The sequence below is a fragment of the Enhydra lutris genome, unplaced genomic scaffold (assembly GCF_002288905.1).
Source record: "Enhydra lutris kenyoni isolate GAN:26980312 unplaced genomic scaffold, ASM228890v2 scaffoldscaffold12, whole genome shotgun sequence".
NCBI classification, from domain to species: Eukaryota; Metazoa; Chordata; class Mammalia; order Carnivora; family Mustelidae; genus Enhydra; species Enhydra lutris.
In genome coordinates, this window is record NW_019154096.1 from 12,797,530 (window position 1) to 12,825,274 (window position 27,745).

Genomic DNA, 27,745 nt, shown 5'->3' on the forward strand with positions numbered 1-27,745 from the left:
GAAATCTGCTTTTTGAAGTTTTTATCAAATAGTAAAAAATTCAAATAGAATGCCAATGAAGAGAACAACAAAATGGACTCATTACCAACTCCTGATATATAAATTCTGGCTTACATCTTTGTCTTACATCTTCATCATCTTTCAGGATGTAGAGAGGGCACATGTACTCAAACTTCCCAAGATTATGTCAAAGACAGTATTACTTGGATGGTTTTCTCCTCTTTTGAACAGGAAGCTCCAGAAATGTTCTACATTGCTACAAAACAATTACAATTGAGCAAAACTGAACTATTCAAAATAGCCAAAAGAAGTAATGAGTAAATTAAACTGCACTGGTCTCTGTAGGTAAAGAGAATTTACCTACAGAGACTTTTTGCTTGTTTGGAACGGGATGAAGGAGCAGAAAGAAATGGGCAGGCACAGGCTTTTGCAAATGCTCAAACTGGATCCAAATATGAAATGTGTCATTTAAATGAAGAGTAGATTCTGCGAATGTTTTCTTTAATAATAACTGTTCTATTCTCTTCTTTTTCTAATCCTAAAGGAAGGAGGATTAAGATGCTGTTCCTGAACAGAACCAACTGTGGCTTGATCTATCATCTCATACATCCAAGCAATGGGAAATACATCTTATTTGATTGAAGAGAATAATAATCTGCCACTCTGTTAGAGAAAATAAATGTCTACTGAAATTGGATAATGACCTATCCTACCATCTCACTGCAGAGTCTTGCTGAAGTAGTAATTGGAATAACACCTTGTAACTAAAATGTGGATCTACTTTAAGAAGCATAACAGTAATTGTTTCTTTTACTTCTTTCAAAGTTCAACTTTAATTTCACCTCCTTCATGAAACATTCTGTGATTTTTCCTAATATTGAATGTCAATTTTTCTTCATGTAAATGCCACACTACATCCATGATGTCAATGTTATCATTGTTGTTTATCCATTTATCAGCTGATGGATGGTAGGGTTGTGTTCACTATTTGGCTATTATGCATAATGCTACATGAGCATCCATGTGAAAGATTTTACAGATACATTTTCACTTCCTTGGTATGCACCTAGGAATGGATGTGAAAGTGGGGTAGACAGAAATAAAGTTCTGCCAGATAGGTTTACATCCTAATCCCCTAATCTGTGAACATGTTAGGGTAAATGGAAAAGGAGAATGACAGTGACTGATGAAAGTAAGATTGCTAATAATTTCCCCTGAAGATAGGGAGATTATCCTAGACTACCCAAGTGAGCCCGAAATAATCACAAGTGCCCATAAAAGGGGAAGAAGGAGGCAGAAGAGGCTGAAGCATTTCCTTATGAAAAGGACTCAACCTATCACTGCTTGCTTTGAAAATGGAGGATGTGGGGAGGATGGGCAGGGGCTTCTAGAAGCAGGCAGCTTCTAGAAGATGGAAAAGTCAAGGAAACAGATTCTCTTCCTAGAGCCCCCATAAAAAGTGCACAACTGACTCACTTAGATTTCGACCAAGTGAGAGTCGTGTGAGACCTCAGAATACTAGGATAATAATGTTGCATTCATAAAACCACTAAGTTTGTGATGATTTATTGTAGCAGCAATAGCAACTAATACATAGGTCATATGGTAATTCTATATTTAACTTTTAAGGAATTGCTAAACTTTTTTCAGAGCAATGCACTATTTTGCATTTCCATGAACAACAAATGAGAGTTCAAACTTCTCCACATCCTTACCCACACTCATTATTGTTGGTTCTTTTGAATATAGCTATCCTGGTGGGTATGAAATGGTATGCTGTCATTTTCCCCCCTTTCCCTAGCAGGGTAAGGGGAAAGACCTTGTACTCTTTTTCTCTTATACACCAGAACCAAGTATTTTCTAGGAAATAAAAAATGTTCTTCTGAAGACAAATAACAATTTAAAAAAATAAAAGTAAGTTTTTATAGAAATATAGAAAATTATTTAAACAATCTGCAAAATTTGTCAACAGTAGACTTTACTGAACACCATTTTCTGCAGGAAGTCTCTTTGTGGGAGACCAATTATACTAATGACTCTATTTCTTTAAATTTCCCAGGATCCATACCCTGTTATGTAACTTTTTGGTTTCTTTCAATAAGACAGGGTGCCTATTTTCCCAATTCTTGTATCTTGGTTTCCATGTAACTTGCCAACACAACATGGCAAAGGAGATATCAGTTCATTCCCAACTCTGGGACTCAGGACTTTGTGTGATTCTGTGTGTTCTCTTGTACCTTTGAGGACATACCTTCTGGAAGATGAGAAACATGTGGACTATAACCAACTGTATTTAGGCATGTTCTTTAAAGCTTCCTGAAGTTTTTTAAACAAATTTCTCAGATTTAAATTGTAAATGAAGTCTTTTTGACTAACTGGGCTTGTTTTGTTTTTTTTTTTTAAAGATTTTATTTATTTATTTGTCAGAGAGAGAGAGGGAGAGAGAGAAAGCACAGGCAGACAGAATGGCAGGCAGAGGCAGAGGGAGAAGCAGGCTCCCTGATGAGCAAGGAGCCCGATGCGGGACTCGATCCCAGGATGCTGGGATCATGACCTGAGCCGAAGGCAGCTGCTTAACCAACTGAGCCACCCAGGCGTCCCCTAACTGGGCTTGTTTATTTGGTATGTTAAGTTAATTGGAATACACTGTCAAACAAATAATGATTGGCCTTGGGTTATGTTTGGATAAATGCTATAACTATCCTAGAGATATGATATGCAATTCCTGAAGTTTTAATATGTTCTAGTATAAGGTCACCTCTTAACATTGTAATTAAGAAAGTACTACATGTCACAGAAATAACTGGATTTCCTTGCCTGCTGTAACATGAACTCTCATCAGATCTTTAGCCATGTCCACTTCTGAGTTTTTGTCATTTGTAATTGTTCTAATTCTCTTGCAAAATGTGTTTCATTTTCAAGGAGCTTCATAAAAAGGACTTTTAGGACAAAGACAGGTTTTAATATCATTAAAATCATAAAACTAAAATGGGAAAGAATGTCCAGAACTAACTAAACTGAGCAAGATTATAGTTTGTGACCCTTGTTTGAAATGTTGCTGGTTCTCTAATGTTTGCTCTTCCAGAATAAGGAAACATTCTCTTAAGATATTCATGATATACAGAAATGTGATAAAGTATTCATTTGTGAACCAATTAAAGTATTTAACTTTCTCTCTCCCTGAACCCTCAAATTCAAAAGGTCTCAGTGAATATCCTTTCTTCCACGCAATCCTAGTCATTTGCATAAGTTCAATAAGAGTCTGTTTTCCTTGTAACAAGACACCATTAGAAAAATTGATTATTTACCAATGCCTTGACTGGAATGTCATATTTGAGAGTCATGCAGAGACTCCAGTATGACCAAACAGCTTTATGGAACTAAGGTTGACTTTATGAAGCATGAAGCCATAAAGCCCTTTGGAACTACTGGCCGGATACCTTCCTTACAGAGTTCCCAGCAGCCTCACCAGGTGAATAATGATTGTTACTTCTTGGCAGGTGCAGGGACCTCAGGATGCTTTGGGTACCTCATAAAGAGGAATTCCCCCAAATCTACAGGTATTGCAGGCACGTCTGATGGCAAGTATTTGGCTTGGCTTTTGCCCTAGAGAGGCTAATAAAAGTTCAATCTAGATTCTTCATAAAAGTTTCCATCAAGGAAGATTTTAAAAGATCTACATGATCAATCACTATTTTTGTTAAGCTTATGAAAATAATTAGACCAAGTTTGTTAAAATTGGACTTGTTTTATAGCTGATTTAACCTTGATTTGGTTACCTCTGGAAATTAAGGTATTTTTAAAGAAAAATTATGTTTCAATAACACATCTTCATAGATATTAAATTTTATTACTATTTCTTATAAACCAGATTAGATCCTGAATTCTTCTGGTGTCCTCAAATATCCAACTAAGTTTTCCAATTTTCTCCCATTCTCTAGACTTAAAGTCATTAAAAATTAAAACTATCTTTTTCCTAAAAGCCCTAAAAACTGATGATTGACAACTTGAAGCAAAAAAACTTCAGAGAAATTACCACAATAACTCATGTACAGACAACGTTCCTGCTTGTTATTCTGTGGGGATAATAACAGGACCCAATGGGCATATGATTGTTTGAAAAACTGAAATGTGGGATTGATTCCCCAACAATTGTATGACTTAGCTATCACCTTGGCTACTTCTATGTGGCTGGGATGACAAAATCGCTCCTTAAAAGCCAGAATGCCATAAATGACTCTTAATCTCACAAAACAAACTGAGGGTTGCTGGGGGCGGGGGGTTTGGGAGAAGGGGGGCGTTTATGGACATTGGGGAGGGTATGTGCTATGGTGAGTGCTGTGAAGTGTGTAAACATGGCAATTCACAGACCTGTACTGCTGGGGATAAAAATATATTATATGTTTTTAAAAAATAAAAAATTTAAAAAAAAAAAAAAAGCCAGAATGCACCGCATTCCATGAGGTTAACATTAACTATGGACTTGTGGAGATAATGGATGACCCTACTTTCCTTATGATTAGATTAGATGATGTACTTGGGATGCTTTTATCTCCTGAGACAGGTCTTCTCCTATTTGCCAGCTTTAATACAATCTCCTTTTTGCACAAAGACATCTGAAGAATTATTTCTCAGTTGTGGGTTAGGGACCCCAACACTGCTAAAAATTTCATCCCTTGACTGGGCCATACTTACCTATTTGTCTTTATGCATTGTGATTCCTTCTTTTCTTTTTTTTTTTAACTGGACATATGAATACTATAATGCCATTCTGGATATCATATTCTCCCTATTTTTTAATTTAATTTAATTTTATTTTATTTCTTCAGTGCTCCAAGATTCATTGTTTATGCACCATACCCACTGCTCCATCCAATATGTGCCCTCCTTAATAACCACCACCAGGCTCACACATCCCCCTATACCCCTCACCTCCAAAACCCTCAATTTATTTCTCAGAGTCCACAGTCTCTCATGCTTTGTCTCCCCCTCTGCTTTCCCCCAATTCATTTTTCCTTTCCTTCTCCTAATATCCTCCATGTTATTCCTTATGCTCCACAAGTAAGTGAAACCGTATGATAATAGACTCTCTCTGCTTGACTTATTTCAATCAGCATTATCTCCTCCAGTTCCATCCATGTTGATACAGAGGTTGGATATTCATCCTTTCTGATGGCTGTGTAATATTCCATTGCATATATGGATCATATCTTCTTTATCCATTCTTCTGTTTAAGGGCATCTTGGCTCTTTCCATAGTTTGGCTCTTGTGGACATTGCTGCTATGAACACTGGGGAGCATATGGCCCTTCTTTTCACTACATCTGTATCTTTGGAGTAAATATGCAGTAGAGCAATTGCAGAGTCATAGGATAGCTCTATTTTTAATTTCTTAAGGAATCTCCACACTGCTTTCCAAAGTGGCTGCACCACCTTGCATTCCCACCAACAGTGTAAGAGGATTCCCATTTCTCCACATCCTCTCCAGCACTTGCTATTTACTATCTTGTTAATTTTGGCCATTCTAACTGGTGTAAGGTGGTATCTCAATGTGGTTTTGATTTGAATTTCCCTGGTGGCTAATCATGATGAACATTTTTTCATGTATCTGTTAGCCATTGTATATCTTCTTTGGAGAAATGTCTGTTGATGTCTTCTGCCCATTTTTTTATGTGATTATCTGTTTATTGACTGTTAAGTTTGAGGAGTTCTTTATAGATCTTGGATATCAGTCGTTTGTCTGTAGTGTCATTTGTGAATATCTTCTCCCATTCCATGGGTTGCCTCTTTGTTTTGTTGACTGTTTCCTATGCTGTGCAGAAGCTTTTGATCTTGATGAAGTCCCAAAAGTTCATTTTCACTTTTGTTTCCTTTGCCTTTGGTGACATTTCTTGAAAGAAGTTGCTATGCCGATGTTGAAGAGGTTACTGCCTATATTCTCCTCTAGGATATTGATGGATTCCTGCCTTACACTGAGATCTTGTATCCATCTTGAGTTTATCTTTGTGTGTGGTATAAAAGAATGGTCGAATTTCATTCTTCTATACATCATTGTCTAATTTTCCCAGCATCAATTATCAAAGAGACTATCTTTTTTCCACTGTATATTTTTTGCTGCTTTGTCGAAGATTATTTGACCATAGAGTTGCAGGTCCATATCTGGACTCTCTACTCCGTTCTACTCGTCTATGTTTTTGTTCCAATACCATGCTGTCTTAGGGACCACAGCTTTGTAATAAAGCTTGAAATCAGGCAACATCATGCTCCCAATTTTGTTTTTCTTTTCAACATTTTCTTGGCAATTTGCAGTCTTTTCTGGTTCCATACAAATTTTAGGATTCTTTGTTCCAGCATTTTGAAAAATGCCAATGGTATTTTGATCAGGATGGCAGTGAAAGTGTAGATTGCTTTGGGCAGCACAGACATTTTAACAGTGTTTATTCTCTGATCCATGAGCATGGAATGTTTTTCCATCTTTTTGTGTCTTCTTCAATTTCTTTCATGAGTATTCTGTAGTTCCTCAGGTATAGATCCTTTATCTCTTTGGTTAGGTTTATTCCAAGTTTATGGTTTTTGGTGCTATTGTAAATGGAACTGATTCTCTAATTTCTTTTTCTACACTTTCATTGTTAGTGTATAAGAAAGGAACTGGTCTCTGTGCATTGATTTTTGTATCCTGCCACATTACTGAATTGCTATTATGAGTTCTAGTAGTTTGGGGGTGGAGTCTTTTGAGCTTTCCATATAAAATATCATGTCATCTGTAAAGAGAGAGGGTTTGACTTCTTCTTTGCCGATTTGAATATCTTTTATTTCTTTTTGTTCTCTGTTGTTGTTAGGACTTCTAGTACTATGTTGAACAACACTGGCAAGAGTGGGCATCCTTGTCGTGTTCCTCATCTCAAAGGAAAGGTTGTCATCTTTTCCCCATTGAGAATGATATTTGCTGTGGGTTTTTCATAGATAGATTTTATGAAGTTGAGGAATATTCCTTCTATCCCTATACTTTGAAGAGTTTTAATCAGGAATGGATGCTGTATTTTGTCAAGTGCTTTTGCTGCATCAGTTGAGAGGACCATATGGTTCTGTCACATTGATTGATTTATGAATGTTGAACCACCCTTGCATCCCAGGGATAAATCCCACCTGTCATGGTGGCTAATTTTTTAATGTACTTTTGGATCCTATTAGCTAGGATCTTGTTGAGAATCTTGGCATGCATATTCATCAGGGATATTGGTCTGAAATTCTACTTTTTGATGGGGTCTTTGCCTGGTTTGGGGATCAGAGTAATGGTGGCTTCATAGAAAGAGTCTGGAAGTTTTCCTTCTGTTTCTATCTTTTGAAACAGTTTCTATCTTTTGAAACAGAAGAATAGGTATTATTTCTTCTTTGAATTTTTGGTAGAATTCCCCCAAGGAATCCACCATGAAACAATCCAACATCATAATTATTGGGATCCCAGGGAGGGGGGCATGTGGAGAAAGAGTGAAGACTAGAAGATATAGTTGAACAAATTCTGGATGAAAATTTCCCTAGTCTGGGGAATGGAACAAGTGTTCATGTCCTAGAGGCAGAAAGGACAGCCCCCCTCCAAAGATCAACGAATCTAGAAAGACCTCCAGACACTTAATTGTGAAATTCATGAATAATAATTTCAGACAAGAGGTCCAAAGGGCAGCTGGGGGAAGAGATTCCTTACGTACAGAGGAAGGACCATCAGAATAACATCAGACCTGTCCACAGAAACCTGGCAAGCCAGAAAGGGCTGGCAAAACATATTCAGGGCACTAAATGAGAAGAACATGCAGCCAAGAATACTTTATCTAGCAAGGCTGACATTCAAAATGGATGGAGAGATAAGGAGCTTCCAAAACCAGCAAAGTTTAAAAGGGTTTGTGGACACCAAGCCAGCACTACAAGAAATATTAAGTGGGGTTCTATAAAAGAAGAAAGAACCCAAGAGTGACATAGGACAGAAATTTACAGAGACAATCTATAGAAATAAGGATTTCACAGGCAACATGATGTCAATTAAAACTTATCTTTCAATAATCACTTGCAATGTGAATGGCCTAAATGCTCCCATAAAATGGCACAGGGTTGCAGATTGGATAAAACAACAGGACACATCCATATGCTGTCTACAAAAGACATATTTGGAACCTAAATGTACATCCAGACTGAAAGTGAAGGGATGGAGAACCATCTTTCATGCCAAAAGGCCTCAAAAGATAGCTGGGGTAATGATCCTTATATCAGATAATTTAGATTTTAAGCTAAAGACTCTAGTCAGAGATCCAGAAGGACACTACATCATTCTTAAAGGATGTATCCACCAAGAAGATCTAACAATTGTAATATTTATGCCCCCAATATGGGAGAAGTCAACTACATAAGCCAACTATTAATCAAAATAGAGTCACATTGATATGAATACATTAATTGTAGGGGATCTTAACATGCCACTCTCAGTAATAGACAGATGATCCAAGTAGAAAATCAATAAACTAGAGCACTGAATGACACATTGGACCAGATGGACTTCAAAGATATAAACAGAACATTCCACCCTAAAACAACAGAATACTCATTCTTCTCAAGTGCATATGGAACTTTCTCCAGAATAGACCACATAGTGGGTCATAAATCAGGGCTCAACTGATACCAAAAGACTGAGATTATTCCCTGCATATTCTCAGACTACAATGCTTTGAAACTGGAACTCAACCACAAGAAAAAGTTTGGAAGGAATTCAAACCATTGGAAGCTAAAGACCATCCTGCTTAAGAAAGTTTGGATCAACCAGGAAATCAAAGAAGAACTTAAACAATTCATGGAAACCAATGAGAAAGAAGACACATCTGTCCAAAACCTATGGGATACAGCAAAGGTGGCCCTAAGGGGGAAATACATACCCATCCAAGCCTCACTTAAGAAAATTGGAAAATTCAGAATACACCAGCTCTCTTTACACCTTAAAGAACTGGAAAATCAAAAACAAATTAAGCCAACCCCACACACAAGGAGGGAAATAATCAAGATTAGAGCAGAGATGAATGAGTTAGAAACTAGAGATACTATAGAACACATCAATAAAACTAGAAGCTGGTTTTTTGAAGGAATCAATAAGATTGATGAACCACTGGCCCAACTAATGCAAAAGAAAAGAGGACCCAAATTAATAAAATTGTGAATGAAAGGGGAGAGATCATGACTAACACTAAGGAAATAGAAAGAATCATCAGAAATTGTTATCAGCAGTTATAAACCAAAAAGTTAAGCAACCTAGAAGAAATGGATGCATTCCTGGAAACCTATAAACTTCCAAAATGGAAACAGGAAGAAAATGACAACCAGAATAGACCAATATCTAGTAAGGAGATTGAAGCAATGATCAAAAACCTCCCAAAAAACAAGAGCCCAGGACCTCACGGATTCTTCCTCTTGTCCATGGTTTGCTGTCTTACTGATTGTTGAGAGCTGTAATAATCCATTTTTCAGTGACTTGTCTCAACTTGTCTCAACTATCTTTGTAGATACTTTATTCCTTGATGTGTATAGTCACTGAAGACTATTCATCACCTTTCATTTGGCCGGTGAGCTTGTGCTTTGGTGTTTGGACAGAGATTTCCTTGAATACCAGGAGAATAAGAGAGAGAGAACAAAACCTTCCGAGTCTTCAGACTGTCTCTGTGGTGGGTGCTCCTTCAACTTTCAATCAGCTTGCACTGTGCCAAGGGATCAACAGGCTTGGGGTCAGAGAGCATAGAGGCTCCTCTTCAGATGTTCTCTGAGCAGCATAAGCATGTGGCTTTCTAAATTCCTTGGTATATAGAAGGGCTTTGAAATCCCCTAATTCCTCTGAGAATCTCTTCCATGCTTTCCTTCTCCAGCTTTAGGTTGGGCTGTTGCACTTTTCACAGACAATCTTTGGCCCCAGGTGGTTGCACATTGCTCCCTCATGTTTTGATGCTTCCAGCAACGCCCACCATGTTTCCAGCCTGGAGGAGTTCCAAGCTAATGAAACAGAAACAAGTGCCCTGTGTCGGAACTCCAGGCCCCTTGGATGGATCAGAGCACACGTATCCATAGTTTGTGAACAGGGTCTGCACTGCTCCTTCTAGAATCTGAGTCAGCGTCCCTCACCAGATTTGTGGGCTGCCCACCTTTAGTACTACCCCTAGCTGGGGAGAGGAAGGGCAGGGGTTTATGGAAAACCACAAAACTGTCCTACCATTTTGAAGTTGCCTTTTTCTTAACTCAGCATTAATTAGCGTGGTTCCTATAAACTTTGTTTTCCAGAGTTCTGACATAGTTGTTTCTGACAGTTTCTTGTTTTTCAGTGTTTTTGTGTTGGTTTACAGGGAACAGGAGCTGCCCTCTCTGTAATTTTTCTCATGTCATTCTGGCACTTTTGTTTTTTTGAAAAGCAAAATTTTAGGACCAAATCAATTATTTTTGGATGGTAAAAAAAAAAAATCTGTGAAGTAGTCTATTTCCAGAAATATTGAAAATGAAATACCTTCACATTTTCCACATTCCACCGTGTAACCTCAGAATTTTACAATGTTGACATACTTTAAAAATTCAAACTCTGTTTCTATTACCCTCATGTATTGCTAGCCTTAAAAAATGAATCATTTATCAAAATTATCTTGTTATAAAAATTGAGTCAAAAGCATGAAATTGAAACAAATATACATGTTTGAGTATGAACATATAACATATGAACATATGAAAACATGTGAACATGAAACATGTGAACATATGAAAGCTTTTTTTACCCAAGGTCAACCCTAGTCCTAAGAACCAAAAACCCCCCACTCCATATCTGCCCTCAGGAAAACGTCTTTACTGTAATATATACAGAGTATTACATGAGTTATGCTCAGCACTTAGTTTTGAGATAGAATTTGATGCCCATATTAATACATTGAGAATAAAATGGCTTTAGAATTACCAACATTACCATTATGGGCCCAAGGTCCTGTTCTAATAATAGATATTGCAGAATATTTGATCTTGTTGCAGCTGCTGTTCTCCCTTTCTGAGATTAGATAGAGACGCTTTAAGGAGCGAGAGGACAAGGAGACCTAGACAGGCCACCTGGAAATCAGATTGTGACAATGTTTCTAAGAAGAACCACACCCTGCCCTCTCCCTCTGTGTCCCGGGCAGGGGTGCAGGACCACCTCAGACAGGCTTCAGGACCTGAGAGTGGGGAAGACCTTCCCCCACTTCCCAAACCCAGATACAAGTGCTGGCGCTGTGCTGGGCCTATCATATGCTGTGAGATGATCAACTGGCCCAAATGGCATACAAATGTTTCCTTTTGTCTTCACAAGACAACAGCTTATATTTTGTTCACCTCCAAGAACAACATAGATGTTAGCTGAGAAAGAACAAGAGAGAGAGAGAGTGAAGCTCTCTGAAAGTACAGACATAACAGGAGGGACCCAGACCATACAGAGTGAGGACCAGATCGGACACTGTGGATGTCTGGGACAGATGCCACCACAGACAGACACACCTGACACCACAGCAACTTAGATGTCGCCCCAGCTACCATGAGTGAAAAAGAAAGGACAACCACTAGCTGGGTTTAAATGTAACTAAACAAAATCTAGTGCACATACACCAAAATTACACTGTCTGGCATCAAGCAGAAGAGGCACATCATTAATGTTTAAGGTGACAGAAAAAAAAAAAAAACTTCTTTTGCACACCTGGATACACACTTGGTAAAATTAAAACATTTCTGGACTGGAAGAAATCTTAAAAGTTGTCTACTCCAACCTTGTCAGTTAGCCAAAAAAGGAGCAAAAGTCTGGCGAGGTAAGGAGACATGCACAAACTTCTCCTTGGGTTAGTGGCACAGGCAGACCCAGGACCCAGGGTCCTGTCTTACACTTTAGACTTCTTTGCTCTGAATCACACTAAAAGCTAAATTTGTCTGACTGCAATACAATCATAATTTCAAAATAGAGGCAGCTCCATGTGAACTGTGAAGATACTCACATAGGCTTGACAGGTAGGCAAGTTTGGCACGGCACCTTACTATTCTTGCTTTCAGTGACTGTTAAAAGATATGCTCTCTGGGTGTTAGAAGTAATTTCTGTTTCTGGGCTTGCTAGAGGCAAGGAAAAGGATACTATTATCATCAAAACTAAAAACAATAGTTAAAACCACTTTTGAATATTTTATCACCAACTGGTCTACTATATATCTTTAAATTAGGTGGGAAATCAATCTAGAGTAAATCTGACTTAAATCTGAAATGGCAAACAGAGTTTGCAAAAATGCAAATTGCATCTAGAAAGAAATTATATTAGCTATTTTTCCAGACACTTTTAAAGATGTTTTGTTTTTTTTTTACATAAATGCTTTGATATATGCTATTTTAAAATTTTATTATTAGACTGATTGTTCCAGGTAAGGGCGAATAAAACCCTTTTGTGTCCTTCTGATTATTTGTTAGAATTGTGTTTCCTTTGTCACCAAAACGGAAGTATAATCATGTGCAAAATCTTACAAATTTTGTTCATTTTTTGTATTTTATGTCATACTAGTTTTGATAACTTTCCTGATCTAATAACTTTCATTTCCTAACATCAAATCTGACATTTTTCCTATTTTTAAGCTTCACATGTCTCACATGTGACTCATTTTAAGCCATTCTTTCCTAAAATTAATAAATGGATATTTTGTCTTCTGTAGTCATAATCACTTAATTTAATTCTCTTTGGGGTTATTTCTAGATGTCACTTATTTATTCTGCTAATAACAGGAACCATAAATAACAGTGAAAAAAATTAGCATATGCAAATAATTTTTTTAAAAAGATTTTATTTATTTATTTGACAGAGAGAGATCACAAGTAGACAGAGCAGCAGGCAGAGAGAGAGGGAGAAGCAGGCTCCCTGCTGAGCAGAGAGCCCGATGTGGGGCTCGATCCCAGGACCCTGAGATCATGACCTGAGCCAAAGACAGAGGCTCAGCCCACTGAGCCACCCAGGTGCCCCCATAATTTTTATACCCCTCAGTACATCTGATAGTCACAACAATCTAGTGAGGTAGAAATCATTTTAAAAAAAATAAAGATAATAGTAGTAATGACAGAGTGCTATTGATAGGCAAGTTTATTTATCATTCTCAATGAAAGATGAATTTGTTTAAAAAGCTCAGGGAGCTGAAATTGCCAAGGTCAAATAGCTGATATTCCATATATATTTCAACTCAAGTGTTAACAGAGAATATTTTAGAATAAAGTCATCTTCAATATAAACCAAGATGCCCTTCAACGGATGAATGGATAAGGAAGATGTGGTCCATATACACTATGGAGTATTATGCCTCCATCAGAAAGGATGAATACCCAACTTTTGTAGCAACATGGACTGGACTGGAAGAGATTGTGCTGAGTGAAATAAGTCAAGCAGAGAGAGTCAATTATCATATGGTTTCACTTATTTGTGGAGCATAACAAATAGCATGGAGGACAAGGGGAGTTAGAGAGAAGGTAGTTGAGGGAAATTGGAAGGGGAGGTGAACCATGAGAGACTATGGGTTATGAAAAACAATCTGAGGGTTTTGAAGGGGCTGTGGGTGGGAGGTTGGGGGAACCAGGTGGTGGGTATTAGAGAGGGCACGGATTGCATGGAGCACTGGGTGTGGTGCAAAAACAATGAATACTGTTATGCTGAAAAGAAATTAAAAAAAATAAACCTAAGAAAAATTTTTAATGAATGTAAAGTGATAACATGAAAAAAAAAATGCAAGGTGACATTATTCAGTCATGAGTAAAGAGAAAAAAACAGGTTTTGCCCAATTGCCCAGATGTGTCCCCTCTTCTCTGACTCCTTCTGAGAGGCCTCCACAGGCCGAGAAGGGAAATTAGATGCACTGTGCCATCCCTGTATGTTCTCCTAAGAGCGACGTGGTGAGATGAGATGCTCATGAGAAAAATGAAGTCAATAATATCAGGAGTTAAGTCTGTCCTGGGTGTGGTGTTCCGTAACAGACAGATAACGTGCTCGTATAGGCAGCTGCTGGAGCCCAGTGGTTAGACTTGAGCATATTTAACTTTTGTACATCTGTTCTTTGAAAGAACCATGTATTAGGATTCTGCTCTTGGGTAAAGTGCAGCAGGGTGTGGAATGCAAATGCACAACACAAATAAATCCTATTTTAAAGGCACCGGATTGCTGTACGTGGAACAAAGATCCAATGCACTGCTTCTGAGAAAGGAAAGAGTCCTTCCAGGCACTTTCTCTCACTTTCCGTCCTTTATCTTATTCATAAGATTTATCATTGCCCACATTACACAGGGCGGTCACTTACCCGAAACTCTTGCAGCAAAATATCTTTGAGAATTCAGATGTTTCCTGCACTTAGAAAAGAAATACAGTGGATATATTCTACTCCCATTATGCTCCTCTCAGGACCTGGGGCAGAAACCCCCAGAGCAAGCACAGTAGTATTTCTGTAACAAAGATACGAATATTCCCTGTGATTGTGATGAACAAAAATTATGAAGAGGCTTTTGTTAATTCGGGCCAGGAGAGGGCAGGTGAGTTATGACAAAACTTTTGGTTTTCAGAAGTTTTTTTATTTCAGAATTGTGCCATAGAGAGCATGGAGATTTATGATATTTTTATCATTGTCAGTAATTGTCTATCTTCCCCACTAAAATGCATGTCCTGTCAGGGCAGGGACCCTTCAAATGTGGCAGTACATGACTCCTTAGGAGCTCTCATAAAGTGAATGAATGATGCTTTGCAAAAGGAGATGCCCAGGAAACAAACAAAAAAGGAGCTGCTTTGTCCACCGCAAAACAAATCTGAGTGCTCTTTTATGTCTTCATCAGTCTGGAGTCACGAGTAACAAGGCTTTTCTGCTCAGCACATTTGGGTGTCTCGAAAAGTTACAATCCTCATATATATTGAGACCAGAACAACCGTAAATGTTTACTGTAGATGGAGTCTGGAGAACCATGATAACATAACATTTCTAACATTTCCTACTTGAAAAGGGGGAAGTAATTTTGCTCATGAAGATGATCTCTGTAAGAGCTCATCATTGAAAAGCACCACTTCTTCCTGGGGAATGGCAGTTTATAAACAACATACTATGAACTGTTTGTGTAGTAAAAATGCAAGGAACAGGGGTCATCCCAATACACCAAATAGATACTAACAGCCCATCTAGCAAGAGAAAATAGGAAGAATATAAGATTTACATTGTATCCATTTAAAAGACATTTTTCTTCATACAAAGTATCTCAGCTGTTCATGCTACAACATTCTGTGTTAAATTAGATCCTGAGAGGTCACATAGAATTTATGTCTAAATCATGTGGGGGTGGAAATTGGAAAAGCTATCTAGGAGTCAATTTTTAAAATAAACATAAATGAGTACAATTTATAAAAATGCACCGATCAACTAGTCTTCGTTTTGTCTTACGGGAGTGGATAAAATCTGTTGCCAAGATACACAAATGAAGATAATGCCCTTGACCTTGTCCCTGAGCTCACCGGATGTGTTTTTCTTTTCTTAAGCAGCAAAAACAGTACAAGAATGTCAATTAGATAGGCATGAAAACACATTCTTCTGGTAATAAGAACTGAGACAGAAAAAGCACCAGTTCCAGCTGGTAAAGAACTGTGGGGCTTGACAGAGGCTTCACTGCTGTTCAGGGTGTGGGTGAGTGGGAGCCACCGGGGAAGGAAGTTTCCTGATGAAGGAAAAGCATGTGCAAATCCACCCCAGGGGAACCATGCATGACGGGGCAATGGCCTAAGCTGAAATCGCACTCAGCTTTGGTTTCCAGTGCGGCCAGTGGAAAGGACGTGACCAGGGATTAAACATTTATGTCTCCCAGATCCTTCCCAGGGACTGTCACAGTACTTAACAGCCTTGCTGGAGAAGCAGCTTATAAATTGCATATTCTGTTTGCCAACATAGCCTTCTTCTGACCACACTGATTTGGGGGAGAATGGGTGGAGAAAAAAATGCAGAATAGCTTTGAAACATGATTTAAATGGCATCATCCTTACGTAAAATATACCTGATCTTGTCCATATTTACAAATATCACCTTGATTAGTATTTCCTCAATGCTTTACACTGCTCTGTACATCATAAAACCCAAGCAGAAAGCACATGATGGGAAAGCAGTAAGGCAGTGTAACCTTCAAGAATGTGGCCTTTGCACTCTGGAAAACAGCATGGAGTTTTCTCAAAAAGTTGAAAATAGAGCTACTCTATGACCCAGCAACCACACTACTGGGTATTGACCCTAAAGATACAAATGTAGTGATCCAAAGGGACACATGCACCCAAATGTTTAGCAGCAATGTCCACAATAGCAAACTATGGAAAGAACCTGGATGGCCATCAACAGATGAATGGATAAAGAAGACATGGTATATATATGCAATGAAATACTATGCAGCCATCAAAAGAAATGAAAATCTTGCCATTTGCAATGATGTGGATGGAACTAGAGGGTATTCTGCTGAGTGAAATAAGTCAGTCAAAGAAAGACACTTATGATCTCTGATATGAGGAGTTTGAGAGGCAGGGTGGGGGGAGTTAAGGGGTAGGGAAGGAAAAAATGAAACAAGATGGGATCAGGAGGGAGACAAACCATAAGAGACTTTTAATCTCACAAACAAATTGAGGGTTGCTGGGGGGTGAGGGGGCAGGGAAAAGGTGGTTGGGTTATGGACACTGGGGAGGGTATGTGCTATGGTGAGTGCTGTGAAGTGTGTAAACCTTATGATTCACAGAACTGCACCCCTTAAATAAATAATACATTATATGTTAGTAAAAAGAATTAAAAAAAAAAAAAAAAAGAATGTGGCCTTCGAAATTTGACCAGTATGAGTCCCAGAACAACACTGGCTGAGTTAGTAATCATAAGCAAATGACCTTATTTGTCAAAGCCTTAACATATCTTACATGGCAATTACAGATAAAGCCAGCAAAGCACTCAGGACAGAGTTTGAGTTTAGTATGTGTCAGCTGTTGGTATTATCACGACTCATTGGCTTTACTGCTAAGTATTGTTCAAGAAATGGTTTGTGATAATTTATAGATATTTTAAATTTCACAAGCAACATTAAAATATGGCTAATAGAATTGTCATCAGCTTGTCATCTTAATAATTATTATAGTCTTACATAATCTTCTGCATCATAACAAAACTTATTTTTAAGTGTCACAGTTGTTATCCTTCTATGCAGGGATGAGTTCACCCCTTGCGCTCCTCGCCTTGGAGCGTGCCACATAAGTTTGCCTACATGCAAAGCAGCGTTCACAAGGCAGCCTTTGCAGATGAGGACACCTGCCTCAGTGACATCAGTGCCCAAGACAGACCTTGGGGATTGTGGTTATTTTACAGGAAATGGGTAGCTGGAAGAAATGAGAGGTAATGAAGGTTGCTACAAAGACTCATCTCATATTGCAGCCACTGAAATCACTTAAATGTCAAGTCTGGATGTTTCTCTGTTAGTAAACAATTCATTTTTCTGAGTAATTTGGTTATTGGCTTCAATTTAACCTTTATACTAGAAAAGCTTAGAGCTTCCAGGACTTGACAATAATGGCAACTTCAACACAGATTTCTCAGAATCCTAATTTGACACCATAATATGTAGAACATGTCTTGCCCAGTGGGAAGGAAACATCTTTCGGATAGATGACAGTTTCAGCTGCCAGGAACAAAGTATGTCTCACCCTATCAGCAGCCCTGCATGCGTCTTCCGCTCCAGGGTACTCTGAAGAGAATATATATGTCATGCATCCCATATTTTGTGGGAAAATCCCAACCACACACACCAGATGGACAGAAATGAGATTTTCATTATAAGATAGCAAAATCACGTTATTTTCTACTCCTTAATATTAACCCACAAGGCTGCTTCAAGAAGTATGCAAGAATTTCTGCTTATAGTTGTGAAGAGAAGTAGGATTTATGTGTATGAAATTCTCAATTTCTATAACCTTTAATTATTGTTAAATAGACTGAGAATAAAGTTATTATTTGTAGACTTTCCTCAATCTGAACCCAACACAGTCACTTTCTACTTACTTTCTTAGTTTTTACTTACTTTCTACTGCAAACTGTTGCAAGATTTCCCCTCAGTGAACCTGAACTCTATTGGCAACATTTGTAAGAAAACAAAAACTAAAACTAGTAACTAGTGGCAGGCATTAATACATTTTCTTCTTGGATTTATACGACTGATCCCTTTCCAAAGAAGGCTCTGAGATAGTTAGGCTTTAAACAATTACTTTCAATTGATAGAACAGCTTCATCTATTTTTTTTTTTCTTAGACCATCACAACAGCCCTATGAATGTATTTGTTATTATTGTGAGAAATTTGTGATTGAAAAAAACTGTCTTGGAGTGGTCAGGTGACTGGTCCAAGACCATATGGCCTCCAAATTCCACAGCCAGAGCTCCAGTCGGGATTGGCTTAACCCAGATGCTCTACTGAATGCTTCCCACTCCACCATACTCCTGCATACAGGCAATGTTGGAGATTTGTAGAAGATGCAGAATAGATTTATCTTATGTAATTAAGCTTGAGTCCATACCCAGCACTCAGAATTAACAAGAATTTAAGAGCATACCAAATTTCTAGTCACCCTTACAAGCCTTAGACCTTACTTTGTTCCAAGTTACAAAGTTATCACGGGGCAGCTAGAACAAACTCTTCCAACACAGCAGCAAACCCTGCTCTTGAATCATTCAGAAGCCTTTATGATCCTGGCATGGACTATGGTGATTATGATCTTCAAGCAGACCTAATAGATGTCTACAATTTCAAGTTTTTCATCTGGTACATTTGGATATGCTAGAAATTTCCAGCTTCGTCAGCTATGACAGTAGAATTATTCATGACTTTAAAAGCCCCCAAAATAGTCAGAAAGCCCAGTTCTGGGGAAATATTGTGTATTGTCTTAAAGATAGCAACTGAGACTGGGGTTGATGACTACACTCAGTAGCAAGAAACTAATGGTCTTGTGTAACTTGTGTTCTTGATTTACCATGATCCAGGGCTCAGAAATTCCCCTGCAATACAGAGTTTACACTTGTTATTAAAATATAGATCACCTGGATTTAGCTTTGACACACCATATTTACTTAGATAATGAGGCAGCATTTAAAACAAAAGGACTGTAAACCAGTTTCTGGAGGATAAATTATAAGTGGAAATAAATAAATTAAGGGAAATCTAACGAGATAAAATTTCATCTCAGAAGATATCTTGCAATTGAAACCTGAGTAATGTTACCAGGTCTAAATCTTTCCATTGTTAAGGAGTCTTCAAACATGGCCTCTAATCTAAAAGCTTTCCTCTAAAAAATCTATGTGGTTCCAAGATTCATTGTTTGCGTATAATACCCAGTGCTCCATGGAACACTACATCAAAACTAATGATGTATTGTATGGTGACTCACATAGCACAATAAATATTAAAAGTAAATATATAAATTAAACTAAAAAAAAAACTATATGGGTCTACATATCAGACAGATCTAGATTGAAAATTTTCTACTTTCCCAGTTTGGGGAAGTTACCTAACATCACAGGATCTCAATTTCTCATCTGAAGATGAGAATAAGAATTTGTGGTTTTCAATATTATTCTATTTATCATGCCTAGCATGTGGAAGTTAAGCTGTGATTTCAAGTATGAAAATGTCATAGCACTCTGATGCCTTGATATGTGGTGTCCTCACACCACTAAAGCTAGGCTCTCCGTTTTCACTTTTTTTTGTAATTTTGTAAAACAAGAGTTTCTACAGTCTGTCGGCAGTTTACTCATCTGCCTAACAATTGGCCAGCTCAGAGAAAATGTGATGTTCATGAATAAGGTTTTGGAGATATCTCTTTATGTTTTATTTTATTTTATTATATTTATTATTTTCTCTCCTTATCTTTCAAAGTCTGTTGCAACCTGTGGACTAATCCCTATATGCCCTCACCTTATGTGCCATGGCAGAGCTGTAAAGACCAGAAGGGATGGGTAATGCAGACATGTCACCACTGCTGAGAACAGAGCATCTTCACATATGACAAGTGGTATGTCTATACACTGATGGTTAAATTATAAGGACCCTCCAGGTTCCACACATTTCACAATAATCTTTTAAAATAACTGCTGCTACTTGCGTAGAACCCTGAGGAAATTACAAAGTTGTCCATTTATTCTCTAGCTTTTGAAATTCCATCACCCATTTCCCTAAGGTAACAGACAGTAATGTCTTAAATCTCCAAACACAGGAAGTCACATTTGCATTGTATATTACGTTAATATTTTCCTCACTTCTTAGATAATTTTTTAGAAAGTAAGTGTAGACTTTTAGCTCATATTAATGGATGTTTGTGATTAATTATTCTCTACCTCATTAGGATTTTTTTATTGGCAAAATGGATGTCAATGTTGAAGGAGGTCTAGTAAGGTAGAGAATTTTTACATCCATTTGCCACAAACCGTCTTCCTTATAACTTGCTGTAAAAAGAGAACTACTATTTTCCTAACATTTTGAAGTGCATATTTCTTTTTTGAAACCAAATTTGGCTTAGTGTGTAGTTTTCAAGTTTATCACTCAAGGACTTGATACAGGTTTTTTTTTTTTTTTTTTTTTTTTAAATAGTATGCATAGAACAGCTATTTAATGTCCTGTTCTGTAGGTCTACAGTGCTTGGCATATAGAAGGTGGTATCTAATTGTTATTTTTTATTACAAATTTATCATTATAGGAAAGAAAGACCTTTCCTTTTCTCACCAGTGCTCCTAAGCAGCACAGACAGCAGGGTATTACTTACACTTAAGCTTTATCCCTGAAATATCTAATAAAATAAAGGGGTTTATTTGATTTTGAAAAATATCAAACTATTAATGTTATTTTTATTCAATATAATTAAAAATATTTGTTTCTATCATTAATTAACTTACCCCTGAACTAGAATTTGTATTTGTCTGTTTTCTCCAAGCTGGATCACTTAGTTTCTCCATGCCAATCCGTGTCCACAGCTAAGAAGGAATGTAGGAAGGTACTTACCAGCAAAAAATGGTAAAGGCTGAACAGGCTTCTCTGAGAAGGACTGGAACACAAATGAGCCATGTGGCAATATTGAAGGAGATGTCCTTCAATAAATCAGAAATGAGATAGTTGCCAAGATCATGCAGGACAAAAACACTTATTCTCAGTTTTTCTAATGTATCATATATATATATATATATGTATATATATATATATGCATACATATATATATACACACACATATACATATGTATATATATATAATATGATATGTCATATATATAAATAAATTTGGGGGGATAGGAGATTCAAATGCTTATTTCAAATCTATAGTTCAGACTGTGTTACTGGAGAGTATGAAGAGCTATCAGGCAAATATTTTGTTAGAGATGAGATAATCAAATAATGCTTATTTTCTAAAAGAATTGTTTCCTCACAAACAGAGTTTACTCTTAAATATACTAGATGGGAGGCACCTAGTGGCTCATTCAGTGAAAGATCTGACTCTTGATTTTGGCTCAGGTCATGATCTCAGTGTCATGAGATGGAGCCACACGTCAGTCTCTGTGCTCAGCTTGGAGTCAGCTTGAGATTCTCTCTCTCCCTCTCTCTCTGCCCCTCCCCCTGCTTATGCGTTCTCTCTCTCTCTCAATAAATAAATAAATAAAATCTTAAAGTATACTGGATAGTAATCCAAAATACAATTCCACATTAACTCTTAACATGCACATAGTACCAAATTCTGGTGCTAATATCTCTCCCTTTCAAACCATCAGAACATTATCTCATGAGTGCAAAAATAGTTTGCACTTAAATTTTATTGAAGTTAGTTTGATATTGATATTGGAAAGGAAAGGACTAATGATAAGAAACTGAGGATCCTATAAAACTAGCCAAATCAGATAAGCCAGAGATACATCACACAGGAAAACAAACAAACAAAAATATTCATGTATTTGAATCATGAGACCTAAACGGATCATTCATGAACATTTATCCTTGATGTTATTTAGTGACAAGGCACTTATCTCTCCACCACTTCATTAGAAGGAATACATGTAGAGCGGAGAGGAAAAGAGGAATGCCCTGTTCTCCTGTTTTGGCACACTTTATCCAGAAGACTCTGGAATATAATACTCAAAATGAATCATCCTTTAATGACTAAATTAATCATAGGAAAAGTAACAGAATAACCATATATTTTTTATTCCAAATACATTGCCAAAATGTCTGCAACTTAGTAGATTTTTGTCTTGTTGTTTATAGAATGATTGTATGACAGTCAATGAAGGAATTGCCCAAGAATCACAAATACACAAATATGGGTCAGTCAAAAGACTATATTGGAAGAGCTATCCAAGAAATCGTATTTGGCAAGTAAGCATCCAAGTTAAGAGATAAGAATATGATAATAGCAGTGCTTTATACATATTTCCTCATTGATCCCCCCGATTACCCCATGAACTCATATTCTCATCTGATCTCAGAGATGAGAACACTGAGCTATCACCGTATTCTGGATTTGCCCAACCTCACAAAGAATGACAACTGCAGTCACTATGGTGTAACAAATCACAATAGCAACAAAAGCAAGAGCATATAACAAAGACCCAAATTCAGAGATCAAGCCAACCCTTTAATGACATTTGAAATGACTAATAAAAATGCCAAGGAACACCTGGGTCGATTAAGCATCTGACTCTTGGTTTCAGTTGTGATCTCAGGGTCATGAGATCAAGCCCCACCTCAAGCTCTGTGCTCAAAGCAGAGTCTGCTTAAAACTTTCTCCCTCTGCTCCTCTCCACTGTATGTGCTCATGCTCACAACCTCCCCCACCCTTTAAATTAAATAAATAAAATCTTTTAAAAATGCCAAACGTCCTCTATTTATATGGAATTGACCACAGCTCTTCCAGACTGGGCAATGATACTAAATATCAATAGATTTGAAATCCATGATTAAGTATATTGTTTTAGCAATTTCTTGATTTTGGTTGAAACAGAAATAACTTCTCTCCTAAGAAATATTCAAAACAAAGTGGCTGTACCAACTTGCATTCCCACCAACAGTGTAAGAGGGTTCCCCTTTCTCCACAGCCTCTCCAATATTTGTTGTTTCTTGCCTTGTCCATTTTTGCCATTCCAACTGGTGTAAGATGGTATCTCAATGTAGTTTTGATATGAATTTCCCTGATGGTTAATGATGATGAACATTCTTTTTCATATGTCTGTTGGTCATTTGTAGGTCTTCTTTTGAGAAGTGTCTATTCATGGGGTGCCTGGGTGGCTCAGTGGGTTAAGCCTCTGCCTTCGGCCCAGGTCATGATCTCAGGGTCCTAGGATCGAGCCCCGCATCGGGCTCTCTGCTTGGCAGGGAGCCTGCTTCTCCCTCTCTCTCTGCCTGCCTCTCTGCCTACTTGTGATCTCTCTCTGTCAAATAAATAAATAAAATCTTTAAAAAAAAAGAGAGAGAGAAGTGTCTATTCATGTCTTCTGCCCATTTTTTTACTGGATTCTTTGTTTTTTGGGTGTTGAGTTTGAGGAGTTCTTTATAGATCTTGGATATCAGCCCTTTGTCTATACTGTCATTTGCAAATATCTTCTCCCATTCCATGGGTTGCCTCTTTGTTTTGTTGACTGTTTGCTGTGCAGGAACTTTATCCTGATGAAGTCCCAAAAGTGTGGCTGTTCCTTAAAAAATTAAAAATAGAGCTACCCTATGACCCAGAAGTTGCACTACTGGGTATTTACTGCAAAGATACAGATGTAGTGAAAAGAAGGGGCATATGCACCCCCTGTTCATAGCAGCAATGTCCACAAGAGCCAAACTGTGGAAAGAGTTCATCCTTCAACAGATGAATGAATAAAGAAGATGTGATCCATATATTTCAATGGAATATTACTCAGCCATCAGAAAGGATGAATACCCAACCTTTGCATCAACATGGATGGGACTGAAGGATATTATGATGAGTGAAATAAGTCAAGCAGAGAAAGTCAATATGGTTTCACTTATTTGTGGAATATAAGGAATAACATGGAGGACAACAGGAGAAGGGAGGGAAAAATGAAGTGGGGGGGAGGAATTGGAGGGAAAGATGAACCATGAGAGACTGTGGACTCCAAGAAACAAACTGAGGGTTTTAGAGGGAAGAGGGGTGGGGGATGGGTGAGTCTGGTGATGGGTATTAAGGAGGGCACATATTGCACAGAGCAGTGGGTGCTATACACAATAAATCATGGAATACTACATCAAAAATTAATGATGTACTGTATGGTGTCTAAAATAACATAATAAAAAAATAAAGTAATAGAAGCAGAAAAAAAAGAAATATTGGAAACATCCAAATAAAGTAATGAGGTACAGTGGAATCACTCTAAAACATATTAGAGCACAATTTGTGACAAAATGTAGTACTTACTTATGAATGTAGTAATTATTGATATAATTACTGATAAGAAGTACTATATTATATTTGTGTTTTACTTTATTCAGTTACCATGTCTTTTATTTTATTTAATTACCATGCTTAGAAGTGCCATGTTATACTAGCAGGGGCAGTAACCTGGTTAAGATTAAAATTAGATTGTCTGGACTCTACTACTTTCCAGCTGTATGTTCCTAAAAAAAAGTCCTTAATTTCTCTTTACCTCAGTTTCTTCATGTATAAATTAAAAAAATAGTAGTAATTATTCCATAGAATTGTTGAGAGAATTATATAAGTTACCACATGAAGTGTACTTAGAAAAGGATGTAACATATATTAAAGACTCAGTAAGTTTTTGTAATTATCATGATTATTACCTAATCTAAATATAAGTAAGCTATGTTATGATGGAGTTCTATTCTGTTTCCAAAACATCAATGGACTCACTAGAATTAAATAACATAGGCTATTAAAAAAATAGGAGATTGGGGCATGCATAACAATGTACCTAAACTGGAAGCATAAGTCTTCTGCATCTTTGTTTCTCCCGATTTTGCTGTGCAGAAGGAAAGGAGGAGGAGAGAAGCCTCTTGGAAGTCGCCTCAGTGAGAAATCTCTAAGGTTTAGAGCATTGTCTATATGATGCTCAGTCCCTTATTCTCTTTATTTCCTTGTCTTCTTTCCGAAATGGACGCTCTGAGCCTTCTTTCCAATTATATTAGGAATAATAGAGGAAATATATTTACCAATTTGTGAACTCTATCATGCTTCATTTGGGTCACATCCTGAATAATATTTGACCTCATCTCAGGCAGATATGGCTGATATTTTGCTGGGGAGACTAATAAATCAACACATAGTTCACTGACCACCTTTTGCCATGTCCTTCCTTGTCCCTGTCCCTAAGCTACTGCTTAGATTTGTTGTTAGCACACAGCCAAAGTAACATGGAGTAATTATCTTGTCATATAGGAAGCAAATACAACTTTCTTTGGATGACATCTTTAGTTTCTACATGCAATGCATAAAGTTTTAGAAGACAGAAGTCCTGCTGATTAATATAAAGAAATGAGGGTGGTTTCTTCTTAAGGGTACTAGGTAAAGTCATTAAAAATGAAGACCACTCAAAACGCAGCCCATTAGTGGTAAAAAGTAAGTTGCAAATAACTGAATGGTGGAGGAATCAAGCTCATTTTTATTAATATTCTTACCTTTTCCTACCAAACATTTTTATTAAGCTACCAGCAAGAAATCAACTTACTCCATGACATTTACTGCCTTTAATTTAACCAGGAAGGAGGGAGAGAAACACACACACACACACAAACACACACACACACACACACACACACACACAGCTGTGCATTAACAGAGAAAGGGCCAAAAGAAAAGTAGCCAAAGGGAGACGCAGATGCTCTTCAGAGCCTGGACAATGTTGTCCCACTGAGGGGGTGACATCAGGAAAATGTAAATGCCAAAACGTCTCTAAACTCATCAGTGGATGAAATACGGTTGATTATATAAACTTGAGAACTAAATGTACTTAAAATTATGATTCTATTGACGTCAAAAACCGTAAGTTTAAGAAACAGATTCTTGACGAAAGTGACTGAAATGAAATTAGATGAAAATCCATTTATGAGGATTTTTTAAAAACACATCAGGTCAAGTAAAAGTGAATGCATGAGAAAGAATAAACTTTTACTCACAAGGAAGGAACTAATTGCCCTCATAGCTTTTCCTGAATATGAGTTTTATGTTTCTTTTTGGCCAATTTTTAGCTCATGGAGTCAATTTTATGCTTAGAAATTATTTAGCAAGGTATATCCTTGAGATTTTCAAATTCACTTTGCTTTTACTGAAACAGGCTATGCTCATAAATCACTGATCCTTTGCCACCTTACTTTCACATTTTGGTTCCAGTAAATGTCTTTAGGTGTCCTCACTAATGTCTTTGTCGGTTTTCAATTCTGTATAAATGCAGAAGGAAAGATATTTATCTCAACTAAATGTCAAAATTATATTTTGCATTAGCACACCTTGCATTCCCGACTTCTGCTTACAAATCTACTTCTCCTTTTTAAATAGTTTATTTGTGCTTCAGGTGAAGTATTAGCAGAAATGCAAGACTCTGAATAGAAGAGTTTCTTCATATTTTTATGCATCTAGAATTATAGGAGGGTTTACAAGTAGACAGACTGTAATGTCTTTAAAAAGCAATCCTTGTCCTCATTTGGGGAGCGCATATACTAAAAATTGAAATGATACAGTGATTAGCAGGGCCCCTGCACAAGGATGACACTTAAAAAGCAATAACTTCAGACTTTTAAGCATAATTATTTTCCACCCCTGAAGATTCTTTTTATTAATAAAGCAGTACTACTGATTTAAATAATTAACATACAATAAATTGCACTTATTTATTGTGTATAAAGTGATGACTTTTAACATGTATCAACACCATGAAACCATGACTACACCCATATAACAAACATCCAGTATCACCCGAAATTTATTCGTGCTCCTAATACCCCCCATCCCACCGCTGCTTGTCCTCATTAGCTGGTCGGTTCTCAGTCACTAAATATTAGTTTGAGTATCCCAAAAGTTTACAAAAATTTAATTGTGCATAATGTGCTTTTTCAAAAAAAGATCACAAGCAGAGGGAGGCTTTCCTCTCTTCACACAAGTGTTTTGAGATCCTTGCATACTGTAGCATGTATCATTCTTTTTTGTCGCTAAATAGTATTCACATATACGCTGTCCCACAGTTGGCCATCCACTCACCACTTGGTGTGTGGACATTTGGGTTGTTTTGTTTTCTGACTACTAAAAACAAACCAATGATAACATTATGTACAAGTCTTTGTATAAAAATATGCTTACACAAGTGGAACAGTTGGATCATATGGTAAGTATGCATTTCATTTTTTTAAAAACTGCCAGTTTCCCAAAGTGATGGCACTCTGTCCAGAGTATAACCAAGTTTCAGTTGCTTCACATCCTGGATGATATTTGGTATGATTAATCTGTTCAATTTGCGTTTCCTAATTTCTAACAATGAGATTGTTTCCTTTAAGTTTTTATTTAAATTCCTGTTAGTTAACATACAGTGTAATGTCAGTTTCAGGTGTAGAAACATGCATCACCTCATGCTCATAACTAGTGCACTCCTTCATCCTCATTACCTGTTTTCCTCATCCCCCATCCCCCACCCCCGACCCCAGTGATGACCATCAGTGTGTCCTTTAGAGTTAA